This window comes from Dreissena polymorpha, chromosome 10 (genome assembly GCF_020536995.1).
Source record: "Dreissena polymorpha isolate Duluth1 chromosome 10, UMN_Dpol_1.0, whole genome shotgun sequence".
NCBI lineage: Eukaryota > Metazoa > Mollusca > Bivalvia > Myida > Dreissenidae > Dreissena > Dreissena polymorpha.
This window is the reverse complement of record NC_068364.1, coordinates 54,401,418-54,414,957: the sequence shown is the minus strand read 5'-3', so window position 1 is coordinate 54,414,957 and position 13,540 is coordinate 54,401,418. Positions and strand designations below refer to the sequence as shown.

At 34.4% G+C, this 13,540-nt stretch overlaps 1 long non-coding RNA gene across 1 annotated transcript; it reads left to right on the top strand.

Moving 5' to 3' along the window:
• Positions 1 to 756: 756 nt before the first annotated feature.
• LOC127847821 (uncharacterized) lies at positions 757 to 12,895 on the top strand. Its single transcript, XR_008034185.1, has 9 exons — positions 757 to 1,203; positions 1,313 to 1,434; positions 6,429 to 6,507; positions 7,503 to 7,640; positions 8,346 to 8,422; positions 8,704 to 8,817; positions 9,171 to 9,352; positions 9,839 to 9,950; positions 10,503 to 12,895. It is a non-coding gene; the product is annotated as an uncharacterized LOC127847821 (long non-coding RNA).
• The last annotated feature ends 645 nt before the right edge of the window (positions 12,896 to 13,540 follow it).

Sequence of the window (13,540 nt, the reverse complement as noted above, 5' to 3'; positions counted from 1 at the left end):
CGACATCTGAAAATCTGTCTGGTGACCAAATATGATATGATCATAAACACTCATAATTAAGAACATTCTTGAATAACGTTGTTATTTGAATATATGATTTTGTGCAGTGATAGTGGAAGCGTTAACTCTAGGTAGGCAGCTTTCATTTTGCCAACGGCTGAACATAAAAAGGACACTATAGCTAGTCTGCAACATCATCCAATATCGCACGTTAAACTTATTTTTTAAATCAATTTAAGTTTTATACAAAAACTGATCTCATGAGTTTGTATGATCATGCAACGAGCAACTGAAATTGTCTGTGATTGTTGATGAATGGTACTCATTTAATTTAACAATTACTATGTCAACTTTAATCTGTTAGTAACGGAACCCGGATCCTTCTATTAGTGTGTGCGTACTTTAGAGATAACGTCTGGGAGAAAGTCAGGGGTGTAGTGTTTTATCAGGGGTGTAGTGTCCTATGTCTTCAAGGTTCGGCAAGAAATTGTCAAACCAAAAACATTCATTATAAACTTGTGCTGTTAGTAAAACTCTGCAAAGTGCATATTTAAATATGTGTGTGTATTACTGACTATATTAATGATGAGATACATTCACCTTACTTTTAAAATAAACATTATAATACAATATTGTTACAGTTGATGAAAACTGGGCAGCTTGGTGCGCCTGGTTGACATGCATTGTGACGTGCAACAACGCGACTCTGACACGCACTCGCACCTGCTCGCACCTGCTCGCACCTGCTCGCACCTGCTCGAACCTGGCCCCTGCCAACAATGGACTCAACTGTTCTGGGACAGGTGATGAGACGAAAATATGCAAGACTCAGCTTTATTTAGTTTCATTTTGAAAATGAATTCCATCATTTAATTATTCAATTTTTCGTTAACATTCGACGTTGAGTAGATGGCAATATATTGAGTGTCTTATGTAAAACTATTCTCAATTAAATATTACATTAATATATTATCTTAAACATTGTGGAACTAAGTCATCTAGTGATAAAATATGTTCTTTTTACCGTACACGGCAACTGGTCAGATTGGTCCATATGGTCACATTGCTCAGTTATATGGAGCGTAGGAGTACGGAAGAAGACAAGAACGTGTACCAATCCTAAACCAGAGCGGTCCTGGGACTATTGCGTCGGAGAATCTAGCGAATATACAGGATGACTAAAGGAGCTTTGCATCGTCATTGGTAAGTATCCGATTTCAGTTGTATTATAGTGCAAATTAAGTGGAAAATGTAATACAATCAACTTATGTCTAATCAAGTATAAATTTCAAACTTCATATGTTTAACCTAGACGGTGGCTTGTCGAGTTGGGGTTCGCGGCAGAGCTGTTCAGTCACACGTCGAGTGGGTCAAAAGTTGAGGAGCAGGACCTGTACCAACCCGAGCCCCACATTGTACGGCAAGACTTGTGAGGTAAACTATGAGGCATTTGCAGTTTTAATTTTAAGAAAACTGTGAACGATAATTCACGTGGTGTATAAAGGGATATCATAGAGTTATGTTTGATACCAGTCATATTTATGTTGATGCTGAGAGTGTGTTTCAACTCAAAAGTATTGTATACTTCACACCATATTGATTAGCCAAATTACGATTCAAAATAAAGCATAAGTTCACTAAAATACTGTTGTCATTCCCTCGAAAGGTCTACCTACATGACCTACAGATGAAATGGAAAATTATTTTCGGTCCGTTGATTTTTGACGAATATACGGGCCTTTGACTGATCTAAATTTTTGTCAAGAAAAGTAGTAAGAATTAAAGGTTGATACTTTTTATTTACAATTTTGCAGGTACAAGATCTTATTTTGACAAGGGAAGTGATATTTTAAGGGATATTATCCAATATATGAGATTGTATTAATAAAAAGTAAAAGGCATTGAGATTTGATGTAAAAAGTTTTAAGTAGTCATGATTACTGAAGAAGTTAAAGAAGTTAAAGTTATGGTTTGGCCACTTTGAATCTGTGACCTTTACGTCTGCTCTTTGGGGTAGGGAAACGGACGTTACTCGCGAGATATTTCTTTTTTTCACATGCCATACCATGTTGCCCATGTAATATAACCATTACATATATGTGTATATTACACATGTGCAATATACTTTTAAAGCGTTTTCATTGGCTTAGTTTTCGTTTATTGACCAATCGCATTTTGTTAGTTTGCTGAAATGACGTAACAACCTCAAACGACGTCACGAAATGTAAACAACAATCAGGATTTATCATTATATTTGCGTAAATAGTTATTTAATTTGCTCATCTTAAAGCATGTGATAAAAAAGATTTAACACTCGTTGTAATATGATACCATATTTTATTTAACTCGTCCAGGAAATTCTATACTAAGCTCGCCAAAAGCTCGCTTACTAACAAAATTTCTGAACTCCTTTCATAAAATATTGTATGATATGACAACTCGTGCCAGATCCTATATTTATGATGGACGTGTGAGGCTATTTATTTATACATTGCGTGATGCATTAGAAAATTCTGACAAATTTATATCATTTGACCTTTGAGAGTGACCTTTTTATCTGAGAAAGGGAGACGGCTGAAGACCCTTTGTACTACGACATGTTAAAATAACATGTTGAATGACAAAAATTACAGTTCGGATGCTTTATTTCTAACTTTGATATGTTATATTAATTTTGACTAAACCTCCTTGAACTAGTGTGGCATTTACCATTGAGTAAGAGTACGAGTGTTTTTAGGGTGGTCATTTGTTGAATATAATATTGCTTTCCAATGATACGTTGTAACACAGTTACAGCCTTGACATATTCGGACGCACACACTTATATTTATTAGTTTTGTTTCATTGACTCATGAATGGCAATCTACAACTCGGACAAGTCATGATGCCCAAATTTGATATCTATGTGTGAATTGTACCTTTTGAGGAAACCAGACGAATGATACTCGATACACGTATGATGGCAAATAGTTTTGAGTCGATTCATTACGATCACACTCTGAATGGAATAGCTTTAGTCTGGACAAGCTCGTACTCACATGCATATATTCTCATAATTAACATTTGACCACTAAGTGTGGCATTGACGAACGTAGTTACACACGACCTGACGTCTCATTGTGTTGACGATGTAAGGCTAGTTTTTTAAGTCAATATGAATTACTGCGTTTCAGCCCACGCAAGCACCGAAGCACTTACGCTCATATCAGCAACCATTATGTCTGCTTAATTGCCGCAAGCGGGTTTGAAAAAAAACTACTGTTAATGTTTTTGCTTCTATTGTTGACATTAAAACCGTTTTAACATGTAAATAAATTAACAGACAGGTACACTTATTACAATAAACTTATACCGAAAAAACACTAAATCAAATCTTAACTTGCCATCGAGAGATCTGCAAGAAAATGCATCTAAATGTAATCAAATTTAGATTTTTTGACATGTGTCATACAAAACAAAACAATTTAAATTAAACATTCACAAGGGTATTGCACATAAATATGAACATCAATCTTACCCACATGTCTGATTGATCCTGCTATGGTTCACGCTTTTAAAAGTGGTCTTGTTACCGAAAAAACAATCGCCATGAGAAACCTATTCTTATCAAGAACACAATTTTTCAAAAGCATTACATATGATACTCGATTTTTTATAATGTCGCGTAGAAAAAGGAATAAATATGTGAAATTACCGTCTGTATTGTCGCTGAAATATTTCTCAATGACGACTGCAGACTCCCGACTTAATTAAAGCTTTAATGCCAGAACGCGTTTTCAATACGTTCTATGTTTGCGATTGATAATACTTTTCGGCGTTATAAAATAGCTCTTAATGTGTCCATGACGTCAAATGAATGTACATGTACAAAATAAGTTCACGTTATAAACACATTGAAAATAGTTCAGTTTCCTCGATGATTCCTCAAAAATAAACAGACGCAAGTAAAGTTTCTGTTAAAGCCCATTACTACTCAAAATCAACGCGAATTTCGTACAATATTTCGTACAATAAACTTCAACAATTAAAAATCAGTGTTTCTCATGACAATTGCCGAAATTTCAACGCCAGATGTGCTCTGGTAAAATAGATATTTGTAGATATAAAATTCTCGTTTTTATTATTGTTTTGCATATTAAATTCCATTTTACTTTCCCGCAACGATATCTTTTCATACGACACATGAACACTAACATGGTACCATTTAAGTGTTCGTGTGTCGTATGAAAAGATATATTCGCGGGAAATTATCAAAGCGCTGAAGGCACTGAAATTTGTTCGCTGTTGTATAATCTTAGACGCAAATCAGTTTTCAAAATTATGTTAAAGCTTTTTATATTACAAATTTGAAATGACCACAGCCAATTAAAATTTTTAAAGAGTGTGTCTTAAAGCACAGGTCGAGATGTGTTTTTTATATATTTCCAAATCATTGATATAGCTAATCAGTGTGCACAGGCTAATGTTATTTGACATGCATTAACGGGGCAGAACATCGTGATAAATAAGCCCCCGTTTAAACCAAAACAACTGGCCACTCTGCCGTATGGAACACACGAACAGATAATTGATTGACTATGTAAACCACATGTCTTTCTCTCACATTAAAGTGTGATACACTTGCGAAAATTGATCTCAACCACTTCCCGCCACAAATCGGTCCCAGAAACAGTGTCACTGTGCTTTGTTACTGCTGACTAAGGATCAGTCATCCTAATTGATCACGAAGCGGTTGAACGGTTTTCAATCTTTCTAAAGACTAAACATTTGTGGCGTACAACAACGTCGAAAGAAATTCTGACAATGAATGACATGGCATAGCATCCTTATGTGACGTTTTCTTGCAACCCTCTTCGAGATATTTGTGGTCGTTAATGTTAAACTTTAATCACTTGTGAAAAATCACGCAAGCAGCTTTAAGATATAAATTTAATAAGATAACTTTGAGCTACAAACAGGACATGAGTTGCCCTAAGTTTCAGATAAGATCCCAATTTGGTATTCAGCAACATGAGTACTCCAATGGGGGTATCAAGTGATCTATATATGCCACGCTACACGAACAATAAAGTCATGTCTTTTACATGTAAATATATATGGTACTTAACTTGAACAAAATCGATGTAAAGTTAAAATACGTTCAAGAACGGACCGCGTTTTTTACATCTTATGTCTACGTGAGATTTTACTCGAAATGTAAAGAGGATTCAGAAAACAACTGGACCGAAAGTATCTTAAAAGTTATTCTGCCCGTTGGTTAACTGAATTGCACATTGTAACCGACTTTTTTTCAAAGGAAATAAAAGCTAATAAATACTTTACACTCCGAATATACTGTAAGGAATGCGCGCTATTCATATATTGTGCATAATGAATATTTCATGTACTAGTCTCATGAAAAATGCTTATCGGTTAATCATAATTGTCTAAGTTTACAATGTGATTGCGTTATTACCATATTGACACTTCTGTGCGTCTTAGCGTTCTTTCCATCATTAGGTTTTCCAAAGCTTGAATAAACTTAATTGACATGTAAATAGCATATTCTTGCGCGTAATTTAAAATTGCCACAGTTCATTCTCATAAAGAATAGGCCTGTATGTTTGGCACATGAATATATGTTTTACGCTGAACGGCTTTGCTTATATTAAAATCTGTGTTTTATTACACAAGTCCTTTTCAAAAAGGAATTCCGCTTCATTGGTTGTGAAAAATGGGTTTTGTTCTTCGCATTCATGGCTTCGACTAACTATATCTGACTTGCCCGATATGCCCTTCCAACGCAATGTAAATTGTATATCCCCACGATAAAATGACATAATGTTATGTTCAAACTTAAAGTCGGTTTATTGAGCATATCTGACTCACTAAACTCCAATGAAAACATCTGAAAACGTGCTTGGAGTGTGTGCAATCACTCACGTGTTTAACCACAGGACATGGTTATGTTGGTAGCGTTTAAACGATGTTAATATTTATGAAGCAGGAAGTGGTTTACTTGTTCCAAACACGTCTAGTTCCAAAGAATTGGCCCTTGAATAATTTTAATGAATTAATTTTAATGAATTATCGTATATTGTCAATTTAAAGGTAAGGTTAAAATAGCTGTTTATTGGGCCTTTAAAGCGCTGAAAGAGGGACCCTGGTCGATCCTAATTTGCTTTGAACGATAAGCTCACCTCCGCGTTTTAGTAGGTTTTTGACATTAACATAATATTTAGTGATGCATTCATATATATTTTAAATTATTAATTGAAATTATAATATAAAATATGATGCATTTTTTATTTACGTGTTGTATCATCTTGTTAATGTAGTATTGTACATTATAGTGTTCCACTATGTTTAAAATGACATATAATGTTTGTAATGTTGAAATATAAAATTTTAAGGAAATGGAAGACTATTATACTACAAAATCGTTACAGTTGATGGCAACTGGGCAGCTTGGGGCGCCTGGACGACATATAGCTTAACGTGTAATAACGGGACTCAGACCAGGACAAGGTAGTGCAAAAACCCGATCCCTGCATACAATGGATTCAACTGTTCTTGACCAGGTGTTGAGTCGAACATATGCACGAATCAGCTTTGTCCGGGTATGAACATGCTGAACCATTGTTTTATTTGGATTTTGAAGATGAATTCCATCATTTTACTATTTAATGTTTGTTTAAAATTCTATAGCATAAAAAACTCTTATTTCAAAACAACAAAGAAAAGACTCTTTTAGCAAATACAATTTGAAATCTTATTGAAATAAAGACAGTTGTGTAAGTATCTTCACATTAAGATCTCAACAAAATAAATTATGAAATCACAACGTAAAGGTCATGTGAATACAACACCTGGACAAAGCTGCCTGGAGCACATTTTAGTGTCAGATGCCGATCCACTGCAATTAAGTCCACCGTTGCTAGGTAAAGGGTTGGTGCACGTACGTGTACGTGTATAAGTACCATTGTCACACGTGACGCTGCAGGATGACCATGTACCCCACTCTGCCCAGTTGCCGTCATCTGAATGATAGATGTGTTTTGTTTTGATAATTACCTATTTATACACCAATTTATCTTTTAATGGCTCACATAAAATAGATTAACAAATATATATCTATTTGTGTCAGTGTTTTAATTTTGATTAATCGTATTTTTGTCTGATCTTATATCCTTATGGGTTTGTGAATATAATGTCCAGATAGCAAACCGGAATATATCGGTTCAATCCCCATTCAGGGACCATTCTTTAGATCTTGAACAGACACTAAGTTCCTACCAGGAAACAGTTTTGTTTCTATAAACCTCAGACGTTTAATGCTGTTCAATCATGCAATAATGCAGTTAAAATCCACTCGATATTGATAATAAAAGTAACAATAATCACTATTCAGTATTATCTTTAAATGACGCAATATAACGTTTTAGTGATTTGTCATTTACTCCTATTCAACGCGAACATTACTTTTTCGGCTACAACAGTAAGACTGCATATCTCTTACCCAGATTAAAAGGCCACAAAACCGAGGGCAGGTTGATTTTGCGTGGTTGATGTCTGCGCACACGTTTGTTATAGAGTTCAGATGGGCACAATCCATGGTTACATCGTCAATGCAGGCAAAAGCTAAATTTGCAAAATTATAGGTAAATGAACACGAAATCGGATTAAATTGATTCACATTAGTTCATTATATGCTAGTGTTGCGTGATGTGTGCACTATTGCAAATATAGTTTTTATTCAGCTTTATACTTCATAATACTCATTAAAAAAGACATACATGTATGAAGAAAATTGTTCAAATAATTATCATAAGTGTTGTAACAACGTGTTGTAACGTACTTCATTTTTGTTATCTATTCTTATAAATATTTGGTTAAGTGTTGTGTAAAATATTCAATTATCAAATATTTTACAATATTTACCATACGAATATCCTTATCTTAAACGTGCTTCAGATAACATAAGATCTTTAATTAACATTCTAGATAAGTTTCTTTATGTAAAATATAAGTCAAGTTTGATTACCATCCTAATAGGAAAGGCACTTTTGAGTTTTTATCATTAGTTTATACAAACAAGAGAAGTGGACTCAGTTAAGGTAAATTTGAAACTACAGGGATAGAAATCGAACAAGTAGAAAAAGATGCCTAAAACATGTTACAATTGATAATATATGTTGATTATGTTAAACATTTTCTAAAACCTGTCTGAAATTTTAACTAGGAACTATTTAGATCACCTTACTCTTGCAATGGACACTAAGGTTAAAACAATACTACAATATAAATATAGAAATGATTCCACATTTGTTTATGCCTTACATATGTAACGTTATGTATATTTTCAGGAAAGTCCTATCCAAAGATCCGGCACAGTTATGACATGTGGCATGGGGCAATGTACTTGGGAAAGAAACTGAGCAGTGTAAGAAGGGATTCTTGTATGTAACCTACTAGTTTTAAAAAATGTTTGTAAACATAGCTGTCTTATAAACATGCAAATTGAGTTTGGGAGTCACTCTATGGACAGCTTGATCGTTTTGACAGCAGATAATGTGATTTGTTTTTCCGAATTTCAAGCAATTGAAACTTGAAATACATCATCATCCAGTGTAGATATGTCAGACAACATTTTCTCATGCAATGATCTATTTAGGGTTGTGTTGTTATTTTATTTTTTAATGATTTAATTAAACTCTATTGTAGATTGCCCTGGCAAAAGGTAACGAAGCATTAGAGCCATGACTGAAGGACATCACAAACCACTTCTTGCCCCATATTTTTGTAGAGATTGTTCATCACTTGAAACTTTTGAAAAAGGTGAAACACTTGCATAAACAAAGCCTGCAAGTATTTTAGTGGGAAGAATATAATCTTATAATATTTTGATAATTTTAAACTCCATTGATGATTGGATGTATAGCATGTTGGGTTTCAATCACAAGGTGTATACTTGCTGTAGTATTTAAAAAGTAACTTTATTTTCTGAATATTTAGTACAAAATGGATTAACCAATTCATCAAATATTTTCATTTAGAATTATGACCAGCATGGTATGTACATGCTACTACCATACTTCAAAAAGAAATGTTGCTTACACCAATACCCTTTTTTGAACATGCTATGTAGAGATTGGTGTATACCTGTGACATGTCTATTTTTTATATTACAGACAAAATGGTTGTCAGTTATCAATCATGTGACGAACAGACACACGTGGGCTCTCAGGCAGTGCGAGCGGGATCTTGAAGAAAAACAATGGCTTAAACCCGCAAGCATGGCTGTCAAGGATCTACAAAAGACTGTGATGGAACCCAGACTGCTGAAGACCTTTCCATACTACGTCACATGCCAGTAAGATGTCATTTCTCAATAATAAATTTGAATCTAGTACAAAAATGAAATATACAATGTGTGAACAGGCAATGTTGTGAAAAATAATTTGGAAAGATCAATGGTATCAATTCAATGTTCCTCCCTGTCAATTGCAAATCCCTTGATATATGTATAATCATTTAAAACTAAGTTTAGGTTAAATGTTTTTATGCATTACTATTTTGCCTCATTAATATATATTTTTCGCATAAATGAGCTGTGGCCCTGAATAGTTACCCAATACAAAACAAACACTCCTCCACAGTGATATGAATTCACCCGTGACGTTTTATGCTGAAGTCTGCTATGGTATCTTAGATATAGCAATGTTAAGTTATATTATTCACTCACAGAAAACGGCAATTACTCGTATTTATGAAAGTGAAAGTTATTGTTCATGTGTATAACACTTCTTCTCATTGATATCGTTACACCCATGAAGTTTCATGTAAATATCTTATATAGTTTCTTAGATTAAGCAAAGAAAAGGTTTATGACAGACGGAATGACAGACATCAGAACTGGAGATGTTCACTAACCATTTGCTGATGTATGCACCAAAAAGAAATGCTTTTGGGTATGTCCAATTTGGGTGTTTATTACATAAGTAAGATCACAATATAACATGGAAAGTAATGGTTGTTTTCGGGGCATATTTACTTGTAATAAGTCTGGTTTTGTAGCATGACATAGAATTGATAGACAAACACTGGTTGACAAAGATGGCAAGACAAGGTATATGACCATTTTAAGAAGTTTAAATTTATTTTCTATTATAAACTAATGCCATCCGCAGGGGACAAACATATAGTTTAATGAATTAAATCGTGACATTAAGATTTCACTAGTCGATACGAGCAGACGAACTGAAAATGAATGAGTAAATATGTAATATTGCAACACACAGTACACAAACAATTTATAAATTTTCATATTATTTTTTATATCAAAGAAAGCACAGAACTGGAACATCCGTTTATACAGATTATATAAGTAGGTTAACTGATTGATAGGTAAATTTATTAGCATCATAAGAATAAATTCCGTAATATTGCAGAACATCTTTATAAATTGTTGTCGTTATAAATTTTATAGCCATTTTCCAAGTAACTTATGTTAACATTTCTAGAGTAAGGCGTGTGCATTCCAAGGCAGCTAACAACTGGACGGTGGTACCTGTAAAAGAAAAGAAGCAATACAAGTACATCCCAGGCTTGTTTTTCGAGGATTTGCATGGATTATATTCAGATTAACAAGGAAACTCCACTGAAATCGAAGTTCCGTGTTGATCCAGATGATCCTAAGAAAATTGCCTCGACAATCGCCCAATGTCCACCTCCACCAACTGCCGAGCTGCGAGATCCAGGATCAAGGTCAAGCAAGCGAGCAAAGAATTTGCTGATTAGCTTTCAGAAATCAAAGGACATTATGTGATTTGGCATCAGTGTTAAGATGTGAGCTTGAAAGATTAGTAACCCTGGCTGCTGAGTTTGTATTATAAGTAGATGAGGTGACTTAATATGAAGCATTATGTAACTACTGTTATCATTATTTAATACTAGTCTTACTAGATACTAATGTTAAACAAAGAACTGAATTAGCATTGTGAACAATACAATGAACAGCTCGGACAACAGTCCTCAACCAGACAAGTACAGCAGTTAAATAATAGTTCTACATTCAGATTGCATACTCCACTAAAATATTATCATTTACTGATCAATAAAAATTAATAAAATATAAGTATCTTGAAATTTAGATATTATCTTAAGCGATGCTTTACCGTCAATATAGGGTACCTGTTTCCATGATAATGTTTGTATAGTTAAAGTGTATATATTATCGTGAATTGTGTAAAGTTTGTATGCGAGACTCTTGGTCAAATATTGTTAAGTGTTTTCAAGACTTTTGGTCACGAGTCATGACTATGAACATGAATTGCATACTCTTGAATATCAGCTGTCGTAGTCAATTATGAGTGTCAGTTTCAAATTATAAGTATGCCCCCTTCGAAGATGAGGGGTTTATTGTTTTGCACATGTCGGTCGGTCCGTCCGTTGATCCTTCCACCAGATGGTATTTGAATATAACTGAAGAACGCTTACTCCTAGGATCATGAAACTTCATAGGTACATTGATCATGACTGGCAGGTGACCTCTATCGATTTCAGGTCACTAGGTCAAAGGTCAAGGTCACAGTAATTCAAAACGTTTAAATGGTTTCCGGATGATAACTCAAGAATGCTTACACCTAGGATCATGAAACTTCATAGGTACATTGATCATGACTGACATGTGACCCCTGTTTATTTTCAGGTCTCTAGGTCAAGGTCACAGTGACTCGTAACAGTAAAATGGTTTCCGGATGATAACTCAACAATGATTAGGCCTAGGGTCATGAAACTTCAAAGGTACAGAGAGTATGACTGGCAGATGACCCCTGTTGATTTTCAGGTCACAAGGTTAAGGTCGAAGTGACTCGAAACACTAAACTCATCCGAATGATAACTCAACAATGCTTTTAAGGCCTAGGGTCATGAAAATTCATAGGTACATTGATAATGACTGGCAGATGACCCCTATTGATTTTCAGGTCACTAGGTCAAAGGGTACAATTGCTGCCACTACAACTGACAGCCCATATGGGGGGCATGTATGTTTTACACTCAGCCCTTGTTAAAACTTGTGTACATAGACGGAGTGTTCCATTTATTATGACATTAAGCATAATGCTTTATGTAGATACTGTTTTTTACATTGTTTATCAGCAGATCAATAACCATTTATTGTGAGCATAAACATTTAAGCTGGAGTGATTAATATTCTTACATAGAGATGATAAAAATAAGCTGCGATGGTATGAGGTGTCTCCTAAGCAAGCAAGAGGTCACGGGTTCAATTGCCACTTTTGGAGCGTTCTTTAGATCTCTACCATAGACACAAAGTACTGGTTCTACCCAGAAATCAGACTTTATAGCGTTTCAATAATCCTGGAGCTTCTGATGCAATAAAGCTTTTATTATTAGATTTAAAACTTATACCGGTAACTAAAGACAATACAGTGTTGTTCATTCAAAGATAAATAACAAATGGAGATTAAAGTGTGTTGTGTGTTTTTTAATCCGGAAAATAGTTCGGAAGAGAAAACTTTATTTATCCTATTTTCCCTTGACTAAAGAGTTATTGTTTTGAGTGTATTATGTTATGATTTTGTGTTGTAATTAGTGGTCAAAATATATAAATAAATGACATGAAGAAATTTGAAGCTGGTTGTTAAACTCTGATTTAATATTATATTACACAACACCACATTATAATAACATGTAAGTTCAAAACATGTATTCAGAAATATGCATTAATGAAAACAGAAAAATCAGTAACTGCATCAAGGTTCAAAAGAAAGACTTTATTTTCTTTAGAAGTACTTATTTAATGATTGCTGAAGACTTAGTAAAATGGTTTTACTTGATGGAAGGCGCACGAAAATCAGTTCTATTTGTAGAGAGATTTGTCATGCAATGCACAGGAAGAATATTTATTTTAAGTTTAACATGCTTAAAATATTGTTAATGGATAAAGAAATGAGGCACTTAAAGATCTACTTGTAAGTGAAATACAGTTTATATGCACATGTAATATTTCTGACAAAAAAAAACAACATAATTGTACATAAATAATTAATAAAACAGTACATTTGGTAGGCTCAATGTTCTCATTATGTAAACTAAATTGCAAGAAATAAGCTCATGTCATTTACTAAAGAAAGTATTACTTGTGCTTGATTTATCATTGTGAGTAAAGGTACCATATGCAATCAAAAGGGTCCATTGCAATATATCTATGCAAACACTTTCGATATTATTTTCACCATCCTACTCCTCGTCCGGGAATAAACCCTGTATAGTTGCCAGTAAGACTCGGAAACTTGGCACGGACCACCTTTACACAGCATGCAGGTACAGTTCTCCGGTCATCCCGTTGAAGGCGTCCATGAATCCATAATACATACTGGCGATAGGCAGCATGGCGAAACGAACGATTTGTGTCCTCCACATCCACCGCCTGATGGGCAAACACATCATTTCTATACGTTTGTTGGATGTGGAGGGTAAGCGGATCAGTTATCACTAACCCCATTTCCTGAAAAATGCCGCACAATAAAACACT